The sequence below is a fragment of the Brienomyrus brachyistius genome, unplaced genomic scaffold (assembly GCF_023856365.1).
Source record: "Brienomyrus brachyistius isolate T26 unplaced genomic scaffold, BBRACH_0.4 scaffold42, whole genome shotgun sequence".
NCBI lineage: Eukaryota > Metazoa > Chordata > Actinopteri > Osteoglossiformes > Mormyridae > Brienomyrus > Brienomyrus brachyistius.
Genome location: NW_026042317.1, coordinates 1440813 through 1454921, shown reverse-complemented (window position 1 = coordinate 1454921; position 14109 = coordinate 1440813). Strand labels below are relative to the sequence as shown.

Genomic DNA, 14109 nt, shown 5'->3' with positions numbered 1-14109 from the left:
ATGACCTGAAATCAATGAGTTTGAACACTGGACACTACATTCCGTGTTTGTGTATAAAGTCATGTTTAGCGTACATGCGAGTTCATTCGTATCCTTTTCCCCAGAGACAAAAAGTAGGCTAGGCTAATGGGAAAAAAAACACACAAATATATAGACCTAATGTCAGTGTATTATTCATGAGGTTTTGTAATATCTGAGACCAAATTAAACTTAATCTGTGTATTTAATGGATTTATGTGCTATTGCTACTGGTTTAATTGGTAAATAAAAATTTTTTGGTAAATTTTTCCAAGCAATTGAATATTTAAATGGGAATGTTTTACGTTATTGATTTAGCTTTAATCATGAAGTACCAAGCTTGATATCAATCCATGTCTAATGTGACATATTCAGGATATGCAAAGTCTATACACATAGGCACAGACTATGGCTGGGATTCATGTGGCCTACCCTGCAGATGGGAGGCCAACACTGCATGGTATATATTCTTTAAATTTATTTAATATTAGTTACATAATTACTCATATAGACCATGTTAATACTTAATAGTTCATGTAAAGAAAATTATACTCTCATTTGACATTAATGTGTGAAGTGCATGTAAGTATGGAATATCCATCCATTGGCTGTAGCACTTATCCTATTCAAGGTCAAAGCCAGAAGCTATGGATGCAAGACTGGGACAACAGGAGCTGACCCTGACAGAAAGCTCATCTCATAATGATATTCCCCACACCGTGCTACTTCTTGCAGAGCTTTGCTGGGGTAGGTGGTGTGGCTATCATACCAGCCGGCGACGCATCCAGTTAGGATGCTCTTGATGACACAGTTATAAAGTGTCCTGAGGATAAGGGGACTTGTGCCACACCTTTTAGCTCGTCGGAGGTAGAAGGGCCGCTGCAATGCATTTAAATTTTTCCCAATATGATAAATGTAGCGTGGAAAAAGTAACCATATCAGTTTACATGGGCTTCTACAGGGGGTTAAGTATCCTTCCATTTTCTGAAGCCACTTAATTCCAACTGGGGTTGCCTGGGGACTGGAACCTATCCCAAGAACACTGGGCACAAGTGGGAACCAACCCTGGGGAATCACCAACACACCACAGGGTGCACACACAACTACAGGACCAATTTAGACTCACCATTCAACCCCTCTTGAATGCTTTTGGACCGTGGGAGGAAACTACAGCGCCTGGTGAAAACTCAGACAAACAGAGGGAGAGCGTGCAAACTCCACGCAGAAAGGACTTGGGATTGAACACAGGACCTTCTTGCTGTAAGGCAGCAGGGCAAACCACTGCGCCACCATGCTGCTCCCGTGTTAAGTATGATAAGTAATATGACAAATGTCATAGCTTAGCGATAGATATGCATAAAATGTACGGAAAGATGATATAAACATCTTGTTACTGGTTCATAATCATAGTGAGAATATCTTATTGTTATGCAAACGTTAGTGCTTCCTTTGTTTCTGATTTGTGTCTTCAGGATCTCCTGGGCAGCTTGTGGACAAACAGGAGGTGACGCCTATGAAAGGAGACACTGTCAGTATTCAGTGTCACTATACTGACATTTACATTGACATGATGTGGTGTAGGATGGGCAGGGGCTCCTGTGTAGAGAATTCTGGGAGTTTGGATGGGATGCCTGTGGAGCTCAGTGATGAAAGAGTTAATAAAGTGCTCAGCGTCACAATGAGGCGACTGGAGAGGAAGGACACGGGCTGGTACCTGTGTGTGGCAGGAAACCTGCAGACACTCCTTCCTATTAAAGTCAATGCACAACCACACACAGCACTGAATGTAAGTAATTAATTAAAATATGTGAGTCGTTTATACTCTATTACAAATAAATAAAGGCTAAATGGATCCCAAATCTTTCCCTCGTGAAGGAAGTTGGCGCATTTTTTTGGGAAGAATCTGTTTGGGGGAGGGGGCGTGCTCTGTACTCACTGGGGTATTACCAACAAGCACCAGGGTGAACAAAATACTCAGCTAAAGTCAGAGCAAAGCTAAAAAGAATGAAATTAAGCAGTTTTAACTGACTTTAGCGGACATTCTTATAATAAACTCATTTCTTACGGGTATTATACTTGATATATGAAGTATGTTAACACCCCTTGGCCTAGATTTGTGATCTTTCATTCCTCTGAATCCTTTGGTCATCCCGATTCAAATTCATCCATTGCCGTTAATTTCCTTATTGGATTTTCTGTCATTCTGAATTTTTCAGAAAACCTACTTATTTTGCACAGGACAAAAATTTTGTCCAATCTTCTACTTTGTAGTTTGGCACCCTGACAGAGGCCCATCCAAAATACTGGCTCACCAAATTTGGGTTTAATCCATTCATTCCTGTAGCAACACCATCAGGTCAAATTTCAAGATACGTTTCTGCATGTAAATTCTGAATTCTTAAGCCTGGGATTATGATCTTTGGTGTGTTTAAAGCCATGACTTGTCTAACTTCGATTGCACTCATTAATTAAGTCTGTCATATTGTCATTTTGAATTTTTCTGAAAAAAAAGTTTTTTGGAAACCTAGGCTGTTGATCAAATCATCATTAAATTTGGGGTGCATCATCTAGAAGGGATTGTGACCAAAAATTACTAAAAGTCAGATGCTATGGCGACTATCATCCAATGAATTTGATGACAAAGCCACTGAACAGGATGTGTGGCCATATCTCAACAAAACTTTGATTGGATAAAATTGATTTGGTGACTGGACTTGGGGCCCAATTCTGAGGAATAAGAACAAAAATAGTGTCATTCCACCACTAGGTGGTGTTGCAATAAGTAAACATGCCTTGTGGCTAATAACTGTTGAATGGATTGACCTAGGGGGGCGGCATGGTGGTGCAGTGGTCAGCACTGTTGCCTCACACCTCTGGGACCCGGGTTCAAGTCTCCGCCTGGGTCACATGTGTGTGGAGTTTGCATGTTCTCCCCATGTCGTCGTGGGGTTTCCTCCAGGTACTCCGGTTTCCTCCCACAGTCCAAATACATGCTGAGCCTAATTGGACTTGCTAAATTGCCTGTAGGTGTGCATGTGTGAATGCATGGTGTGTGAGTGTGCCCTGCTATGGGCTGGGCCCCCATCCTGGGTTGTTCCCTGCCTTGTGCCCATTGCTTCCAGGATAGGCCGTGGACCCCCCGCAACCAAGTGGGACAAGCGGTTAAGAAAATGAATGGATAGATAGTCTTAGTACCCAGCCTCATAAGTGAAACCTGAGGAACTTTTGACTTGCAAAGCGATTTGTCCATCGCATTCAAATGATTTTGATGGTGATGCCGCCAATCACTGTGTATTAACATATCTCAGCAATTCTTTGGTCGTTTGAGGCCAAACTTGGTATTTTTACTTGGGGCCACACCTTTGGGGAGCGCATCAAATTCTGTGTCATTTAACCACTGGGGTGGGGCACCTTTCACTGACCTACAATATTTTTTCTAATACATTTTGATGTATTGGTCTTTCAAAAGTGGTTGTTATGACTGGGGATTGTCAGGATTTGTCAGTGTTTTTTGTAGCCTTTTGATCACCTTCATATCTATTCATAGACATCGTTTTTAAATGTGCAACAACATGGATTATTTGTGACTGTGAAAGTCATGACAGCCAGCTGATCGGCAGATTTATTTGCAAAGCCTTCACTACATAATGTTCATACCTCAATTCTTTTCATCTTTCCCAGCTAATGGCCTCCAGATTCTACCAGTAGTACAGAAGTACAGAGCAGCACTTTGTCACACTTTAAAGTGCAGTTCAGTCTTTAAAAAATCAACTATCTAAAGTGTGATTTTGATGATGTTACCACATGTTATATAGTAGTTAAGAAATTGAAGTCATTTTGGATAAAAGCGTCTGTTAAATGCTGCACATGTAAACCGAATGAATGTAAACCTAAATTAAATAATAAGACAGTGCCCTAAATTAAAAACTAACAGATGGAGGAGTGTAACTGCTGTTAGGATCAGTTATGCTGCTTTACATTTATTTAATTAATTTAAATATAAGAATGATTTAAACATAACTGAATCCGCAGCATTATTTGATTTAAATTAAGAATTTAGTAATTAACATAATTATAATTAAAGGCATACGTTTGTAAGGAGCTTTCTAGTATTTCTATAGAGGAACTAATCTGGCGTTTGAGTTGCGGTCTGGTCAGTTTTGCTGGTGACATTTTCGTTCCGATCAGGTAAGCGCGGGACTTGTTATGAGGCTGAGAAAGTGTTTTAATTTATAAGTGTCAATATTCATGGGGATTGGAGTTATTGTATAAGCTGCAGTCATAAGTTTTATTTCTTTAACTCCTCTTGAATTATCACGGCCAATGAGGTATGAGATTTTATGTCCAATTTGCAAGTTAATGGCGTGAGCGAGCTGTATTCTTGTTTGTCTTTGGTTATTTTTAGGAGAATGCCTGTGTTTTTGCTGATTAATTTTATGATTTATGTGCTTTTTTATCTAGTTCTCACGGCATGCCTGACCAGATAGATATGTGAATAAATGCCCGTGATCAGAGATCAACTTGTGTTCGTTATTGAGGGGAGTTACAAGTGGAGGGGGCGCCGCGGTGGCCTCATAGGAAAGTTACGTATCATCATCATCATCGTCATCATCATCATCCATCCATCCATCCATTTTCCAAACCGCTTATCCTACTGGGTCACGGGGGTCTGGAGCCTATCCTGGAAGCAATGGGCACGAGGCAGGGAACAACCCAGCATGGGGGGCCAGCCCATCGCAGGGCACACTCACACACCATTCACACACACATGCATTCCTCCGGGCAATTTAGCAAGTCCAATTAGCCTCAGCATGTTTTTGGACTGTGGGGGGAAACCCCACGATGACATGGGGAGAACATGCAAACTCCACACACATGTGACCCAGGCGGAGACTCGAACCCGGGTCCCAGAAGTGTGAGGCAACAGTGCTAACCACTGCACCACCATGCCGCCCCATCATCATCATTATTATTATTATTATTATTATTATTATTATTATTATTATTATTATTATTATTATTATTATTATTATTATTATTATTATCCATCCATCCATCCATCCATTTTCCAAACCGCTCTATCCTATTGGGTCGCGGGGGGTCCGGAGCCTATCCCGGAATCAATGGGCACGAGGCAGGGAACAACCCAGGATGGGGGGCCAGCCCATCGCAGGGCACACTCACACACCATTCACTCACACATGCACACCTATGGGCAATTCAGCAACTCCAATGAGCCTCAGCATGTTTTTGGACTGTGGGGGGAAACCGGAGTACCCGGAGGAAACCCCACGATGACATGGGGAGAACATGCAAACTCTGCACACATGTGACCTAGGCGGAGACTCGAACCCGGGTCCCAGAGGTGTGAGGCGACAGTGCTAACCACTGCACCACCATGCCGCCCTATTATTATAATTATTATTATTATTATTATTATTATTATTATTATTATTATTATTATTATTATTATTATTATTATTACTATGTAATAGGCTTTGCTAAGCAGGTAAATTCATGTGGACTTGTTCTTTTCATATTAAGACATTAATACCAACTAGCTTTAAGAATAGTGGAATGTTACACTTTTTTTCTTCCGTTTGTGGCGCCCCCTGGATGGATGTCGCCCTTAGCATTTGCCTATATTGCCTATGCCACGGGCCGCCCTGACTTTAACGAAAAAGTGTCTCTTCTCATTTTGAGTCTATTTTAAGAAAAAAAAATTGCTTTTTCAAGACACTTGATGTTCTTTGTTTGATCCCTGTCTTTTTTTTGCTGGTTCTTTGCAGCAGAAAACTTAAGGTAATTTCTAGAGTGTAATATGGACAATTTCATTCCTTTTGCTTGTTGTTTGTTTTCAGCAAAACATTAATGTAATTTCTACCCTCCAATAAAGAAAAAAATCTTTGTGAAAGTTTTTATTGACGTGTAAAATGTACGATGTACAGTGGTAAGGGAATGTGATCTCTACATGTTGGTTAATGACATGCATATATGTTTGCGTCATTTCATTTTTTGGTAAGACATTTTATTATGAATTTATCCTTGAGTGAACTAAGTATGCTTAATAAAAGTTTGCCTATTTCCAGTTACTTAATGACCCATACCAACAATAATTGATAGTTTGTTAATTAATGATAATTTCATGACTTTACTTGATGGGGCACATCATTATTAACTAATTGATGAAGTAAGTATGTAATTAAAAGTAAAATATGTGTAACAGAGAATGTAGCAATCTAGATCATGGGTATGTGAATGAGAAGCCAAAACTGCCTGTTTTTTGTGTTGGTGGCAGTTGACTATAGTTTGACTTAAAGCAGACGTTTCTGTACAGAACTGCTCCAAGACCTTTGTTTTTGTGCCTTTCCATGTAGCTGATGTGGAACCGTTAAGGGCTGAGTACCAAGTATCTTCCTGTACTAACACATCAAAGCTGCTCTGCACCCTCACAAAGGCTTAAGGTATGATATCTGCAGAAAATCCATCCATTTTCCAAACTGCTTATCCTTCTGGGTCACGGGGGTCTGGAGCCTATCCCGGAAGCAATGGGCACGAGGCAGGGAACAACCCAGGACAGGGGGCCAGCCCATCGCAGGGCACACTCACACACCATTCACTCACACTTGCACTCCTACGGGCAATTTAGTAACTCCAGTTAGCCTCAGCATGTCTTTGGACTGTGGGGGGAAACTGGAGTACCCGGAGGACACCCCATGACGACACGGGGAGAACATGTCTGCAGAAAATCTCCCTGGAAATCACCAGCTTAGGGCACCGTCTTTAGGTTTACATTCATTCGGTTACATATGCAGCATTTAACAGATGCTTTTATCCCAAATGATTCCTATTTCCTAACTACAGGGGACAGTCTGGCTGGAGCCACTTGGGGTTAAGGGTCTTGTTCAGGGACCCAATGGTGGTAGTGCTGGACATAGGTTTCAAACCCACCATCACCTGTTAGCCCAGCGGCGAGTATCCTACCACTAGGCCACCACCACCATCTTTAGGTAAAACAACAGAGCAATAGACAATATTGTATTAATTACTACTTAATTAATTTTTTTTGTCAGAAATGTGTTAGTAGGTAAGAAAGACATTAAGTAATGCTTAATCTTGTATGACTTCATTGGGTGTTAAGGGGCATGCTTCAGGATTTACTGATGTGTACATTGTTAATAAATGCATTAACTCATGGTTACTTTGGCATTCATTTATTAATATATGCTTATTTGTTGACCAGTATTGTAAAGTGTTATGGACAAACCTGTCTCTGCCCTGGCCTCACTGAGGTCCATTTTGAAGTGAAGCTCCTCACCAGAATTTTTCACAACACTTTCTCTAAAGAGCTTTACAACCTCTAGTAGATCACTTACCTTCTTCCATCCAACTATCCATTTTCCAAACCGCTTATCCTACTGGGTCACGGGGGTCTGGAGCCTATCCCGGAAGCAATGGGCACGAAGCAGGGAACAACCCAGGATGGGGGGCCAGCCCATCGCAGGGCACACTCACACACCATTCACTCACACATGCACTCCTACGGGCAATTTAGCAACTCCAATTAGCCTCAGCATGTTTTTGGACTGTGGGGGGAAACCGGAGTACCCGGAAGAATCCCCACGACGACATGGGGAGAACATGCAAACTCCGCACACATGTGACCCAGGCGGAGACTCGAACCTGGGTCCCAGAGGTGTGAGGCAACAGTGCTGACCACTGCACCAGCATGCCACCCACCAGAAAACCATACATGTTCTTAATCTCAAAATCAGTTCATCGTTTTCCCAGAAGGTGGCAGCACATCAACACTGCAACCTTGGACAAGGATCGCCGCACCTTTTCCTGCATTTGGAGCTGTTTCATTCCCTAGTTCTGCGACTTAACAGACTTTGGGCCGCCCTTTCTTTCTGTATGGGACTGATACAGAGGGACAGCCTGTATTCTGCTACTCATTGTTTGCACTCTTCATAGATTTCAACACTCAGATTCTTGGTTAGATTGGGGTATTTTCTTTTTGTTTTCCGTTTATTTGTATACCAGTGGCTGCCTCTATTGATCTGGCTGACTAAGATTTGATTGGTCTGGGGTGGTGGTGTTCACACTTTCACCGTGTGCAGTATATTTGTGTGGGGATCAGTGTGGTGGGGCACAGGTGTGTGTGTGTGTGTGTGTGTGTGTGTGTGTGTTTAGGGGACTCCATTCCCCTTTTTGATCAACTTCACCGGACACCTGTTTCTTGCTTGGGTTTTGTTAGCCAGTGGCCAAAGGCTGATTGCTGGTTAATTTTTTAAGGTCGTTGATGCTAAAGCGCTTGTCTTGTTTCTTTGTTTTATATTTTGAACAACCTGTTAATAGTACAAACACGTCTCCAGCTCCATTCGGTAAATGAACTTGTGTGCTCTTAATTTAGAGTAATTTTTCCTGTGGTGAAATTCCCCAGGTGGCATAGTCGTGTCCTTGTACTACTGACCGCTCTCTGCCACAAACACTTTACTCTGAACCTAACCCTAATCCTAACCCTAACCATAGCCCCAAACGTCATGTCCTGCCACCTCCCTGACGTGGCTCTAATAAGCCATGCCTGCTGCTCGTTGGTCTCGCGTCTCGTTCCATCCCTCATGTTAAACACTCCCAGCTACTTCCAGTCTGTTCCCTTGTTATTCCTGTATAAGTGCTTCCTGGCCCTGTGTTCGCCATTGATGTGGTGCCCTCCATGTTGCTTGTTCCCTAGCCTCCCATCTTGATCCCATAAATCCCAGTTTATTGTCTGACAACACCTGCTCCCAGAGTCGTTCATCCTGGCACCCAACAGAATGACGGAACTCGACAAGCCCCAGTAGATTCCCCAGGTCCCTACAGCCGATCACTGCTGCTTGTGTCAAGCATACCTAATGTCGCTGGTTCAGGCCGCAGTACATCTTTCCCCAGAGAGAATGGCCCATCTCTGACGGAGGGCATAGCCGCCCTCTCCCCGGACTCCCAAGTGGAGGGTGTGACAGCTATAGTGGAGATCCTCAGGGCCCTCTGGAATGGAGTGAGTGTGCTGAACCCCGCAGAGGTGGGGTGCTCTGGAGAAAAGGAGCCCGCCGTCTCCATGTCGTTTGCCGTAGGGCGACCTGCGTCCTCATTGTCACTTGAAGTCTGACAACATGATGCTTCTCCGGGATTTACTGTGGTCCTCCTGCTCGTTGCGGATGTGAATGCTGGCTCCCCAAAGCTCTCCAGCACAGAAGAACAGGCTTCACTCCTAGTTCTAGGTTGTCAGAGTGCTGGACCACAGTAGAGGTCGGACTTTGCTTCAACATGGTTTTATTGGAAGTCTGCACACAATACAGATGTTTCCTACTGTCCTTCATTCCAATTAAATGTGGAAACGTTTTGTCAGCTGGCTGGACAAGACACTACTGCCTCTTTTAATAGTACACATAGTAGTGAGCAGTGGTGACGTAATGGTTAGGGAAGCGCACTCGTGATTGAAAGACACTGCATCTACAGTATCTGGCCCAGGAGAGCCAGCCGTTGCAGTCGTTACATCCGCACTTAAGGCTCCCGGCCCAGAGAGGGAGGCTCAGGCCGCACCCACAGTGTCCAACACAGGTGAGGCCTTGGTTGCCTCTAGGCTTCTCATAGAATCTGACACGGTTCCCTGGTAACCAGCCGACACCTGCCACAATGCTCCATAATGTCCGGCCAGCGTCCACCTCTCTGTCCCCTGATGCCTGGCCAGCACCCACCTCAATGTCCCCAGACGTCCAGCCGGTGCCCACCTCATCTCCTGACGTCCAGCTGGTGCCCACTTTCTATCCTGACGTCCCACCGGCACATGCCTGCAGGCTGCCACCAGCCCAGAGAAAATGGATCCAGAGGATGTCCTGCTAGAGTGCCCTGGGTCCTGATACGTGGTCCCTCCTTCATCCCAGACTCCGGTTACTCTGGTCCCAGTTTCTGGTCACCAGTATCAACAGGAGCCCAAGAAAGCGGCAGGCAGAATGTCTATCTCCCAGAGAGGGTTTGCCAGTCTCTGTTCTTGCCCTGTATGTCCCTTGTCATCTTCCTGTTCCTGTCCTGTTGTCTCCTTGCTGCTCTACTGTTCTGCGGTTCTCTCATCGCCTGCCAACCCCTCATGTCCTCCGGCCCTGCTGGCCCTCCCAGACCCTCTGGTCCTGTGTTTTGGCGGAGTTCAGCCTCACCTGGAAAGGACCCTAGGAGGGTCCCCAGCCCCGAATCTTCACCTGGCTTCCCTGGATGCCCCATGTTATTCCTTTTTGTGCCTCAGTGTTTGTCTTGTTGCTCTGTCCCACCTGTATCTCTCCTTGTCTTCTGCATCCTGTGCCCCTGTTCTTGATGTCCTGCAACTGCTCTTATGTCTGGTGTTGCTGTCTGTCTAGTGATCTGTCTAGTCTTGTCTGGTCTTGTCCTGTCTACCATCTGTTCTGTCATCCCCTGTCTAGTCCAGAGTCTAGTCTGGTTCCATCCCTGTTGTCTAACCCCCTTGGACTTCATGGCCGGAGCGCATGCTTTTGGTGGGTTGGGGGGGGGGGGGGGGTACTGTCACATTAAGCAATGCCATTCTTATCCAATATGCTTGTCCATTTATGTGTCAACGCATGTTCTGACCATCCATGCTCTCTGCCTCCCCACATTTCCAGGTGCTGCCCGGGGGGGGCACCATCTCAGCTGGAGTCCTGGTTCTGTCCCATGGAGGGGTGACACTGCGAATTGGACCTGCTAACTGTGTCATCCTGGGTGCAGCCTTGAGTGTCACCCTACACAGGCCAGTGTGGAGAACAGGCTTATTGACAGACTTTAATCACACCTCACACCTGGCCTTTAGCAAGCAGCTCCACTCTTTTCTGTTCTCAGTAATATTAGTCTGCCGGGGGGGTTGGGCAGCCAGTTGTCCATGTGCTCCCAGAGGTCTTTTTTTCTCCTTACTAGGGGTTTTTTGGTTCCTCTCCTCCGTTGTCATCTGGCTTTCTTTATTTAATATCTTTCTTTCCTTTTTCCCGTTGTATATTACTGTCTTTAATGATGTTGTAAGGGCGGCGTGGTGCTGCAGTGGTTAGCACTGTCGCCTCACACCTCTGGGACCCGGGTTCGAGTCTCCGCCTGGGTCACATGTGTGCGGAGTTTGCATGTTCTCCCCGTGTCGTCGTGGGGTTTCCTCCGGGTACTCCGGTTTCCCCCCACAGTCCAAAAACATGCTGAGGCTAATTGGAGTTGCTGAATTGCCCATAGGTGTGCATGTGTGAGTGAATGGTGTGTGAGTGTGCCCTGCGATGGGCTGGCCCCCCATCCTGGGTTGTTCCCTGCCTCGTGCCCATTGATTCCGGGATAGGCTCCGGACCCCCCGCGACCCAATAGGATAAGCGGTTTGGAAAATGGATGGATGGATGGATGATGTTGTAATGTATGACTACACATCTATGTAAAGTGCCTTGGGACGACTCTGTGAGGCACTATATAAAAATGTAATTAAATGTCCCGCCTCCTCCCTGACGTGGCTCTAACAGGCCATGTTTGCTGCTTGTTGGTCTCACGTCTCGTTCCAGCCCTCGTGTTAAACACTCCCAGCTGTCTCCAGTCTCTTCCATCATTAGTCCTCCATTTAAGTGCTTCCTGGTCCTGTGTTCCCCAGTTCGATCACTGATGTTGTGCCTTACGTGTTGCCGGTTCCATAGCCTCCCATCCTGATGCCAGTAAGTCCCTGTTTGTTGTCTGAGAAACACCTGCTGCACGAGTCTTTCACCCCGGTGACCACGACACCAACCACCAGTGATGTCTGTGGAGCCCAGAAATACCAGCCTAGCTGCACTAGTGCCCAGGCAGCACCTTGACAGCGGCATGTTTGCATTGTTATATTGCGTTGTTTTGCATTGTTAAATGGCGCTCCAGCTCCCTTCAGGACTTCAGACCAGCTGCTCTCACTTCACACCTCCAGGCTTGTGGGTGTGGTTCCCACTCCTGGTTCTGCATATACAGCTTGCATGTTCTCCCCGTGTTCCTGTGGGTTTCCTCAGGTTTCCTCATGCTGTCCAAGATCATGCAGTTTGGTGAATTAGTGTCTCTTGATTGTCCTCAGCATGTGAGTGAGTGTTTGCCCTGTGATGGACTGGCATCCCATCCAGGGTGTCTCTGCCTTGTGCCCTGTGCTTCCTGTGATGTGTGTGTCCCATAACCCTGTACTGCAGTTATTGGAATTTGTTGGATACTTTTTTGATATATGATCTTTCTGTTCCTGGGGATGGCTGAAGCTGGTCCATTAACTTTTGGCTTAAATATAAGAGTAGTGTTCAATTTTCATTATTAGAGTATGGAATTATTTTGGATGATTAAAATGATCACTCTGAACTTGACTGTCCTTCCTAACATAAATACACTCCCTGCACAAACACACAGAAAGAAAAGGAAGAGATGACATATATTTTCATGAATATTGTATATAGAATAATGTAAAAAAACAAATCTGTGCATTGACAGCACTTGTCAAAGCTTGTTCTGTCTAATCCTGACACAGTCTGTCTATAACTGCACATCCCTGCATGTTTCACCTGAAACCACATGATCCCAAACGTGATTCTAAACCGACACAGAAATTCATTCTCAGTAGATCTGCTCTCTTATATCTTCATACCTAATTTCTATCTACTGCACAAAATCAAAGAGTAGGATTATAGTTTGTTTACAGAAAAACAATGTCAGTAACTGTTATTCTCATAAAAGATAAATAAATGTTCGCTTTGGGTACAGTTTGTATAATGTACTATTTTGTTCATAAACTGCAGCTCCACTGTTTGCCCAGTCTGCTCTTCTCAGTCTGGTCTCAGTCCAAAACCACACCTGCTGCAGTCTGAGAAGCAGGAAGTTCCTCCCACTGTCACACACAGACGACTGTGAGAGAAAACGAGACTGAATCCTATCAGTGTGCGTGGTAAAATGGCAGAAGCCAGAGTTGCAGTGGATGTAAATGAGTTAAGTTGTGCAATCTGTCTAGATCTACTAAAGGATCCAGTAACTATTCCCTGTGGACACAGTTACTGTATGAGCTGCACAAAGAGCTGCTGGGATCAGGAAGATCATGTTGGAGTTTACAGCTGCCCCCAGTGCAGACAGACCTTCATACCCAGACCTGTTCTGGGCAGAAACACCATGCTGGCTGAAGTGGTGGAGAAACTGAAGAAGACTGGACTACAAGCAGCTGCTCCTGCTGACCAGTATGCTGGACCTGGAGATGTGGCGTGTGACGTCTGCACTGGGAGAAAACACAAAGCTGTCAAGTCCTGCCTGGTGTGTCTGGCCTCCTACTGTGAAACTGACCTGCAGCTTCACAATAAACTCCACCATGCAAAACAGCACAAGCTCATTGATGCCATCGGCCATCTGAAGGACAAGGTCTGTTCCCACCATGACAAACCCCTGGAGGTCTACTGCCGTACCGACCAGCAGTGTATCTGTTATCTCTCTACGATGGATGAACACAGAGGCCATGATACAGTCTCAGCTGCTACAGGAAGGGCGGAGATACAGGTCAGGCTAATTTAAAAGAATTTCCCCTTTCTATCTAAAAGAATTTCCCCAAAGGGATCAGTGAAAGTATCAATTATTGTTATTATCTAAAAGTTAATTTTAAATAAATGGATTTTGTCTTAACACTTGTTAGTGTAATTGCTACGAAACACTCAGATCAAGTCTGGTTCGGTAAAGTTGTCATGACCTACTTGTCCGGTCTTACTAGCGGGGTTACTAGCTTGTCGGATTTAAGGTAGACTGGACAAAACGTAAGTAAACGAATATGAAGTCCATTTAAACTGTGGTACCTTACATCCGACAAGTTACCCCGAGAAGCCAGTAACCCTTCATAGTACAGAAGAACTCACTAGAGCCACAGTACAGTAAGGCCGTGCCCGCCGAAGATGTTTGTACGGGACGCCATGACACTCAAAATAAAATAATAAGTATATCAAAAAATATAAATAAAATGATAAATATTTCAATAATGTATCCTTTTATTTTTAAATAATTTCATAAAATTTCATAAATTTCATTAAATTATATTTCATAATAACACTTGTCTTCTATGTATAATTT

The 14109-nt window shown here is 44.6% G+C and overlaps 1 pseudogene; it reads left to right on the top strand.

Moving 5' to 3' along the window:
* LOC125722823 (NACHT, LRR and PYD domains-containing protein 12-like) overlaps window positions 1–14109 on the top strand; it is a 164518-nt pseudogene that overhangs the window by 134076 nt on the left and 16333 nt on the right.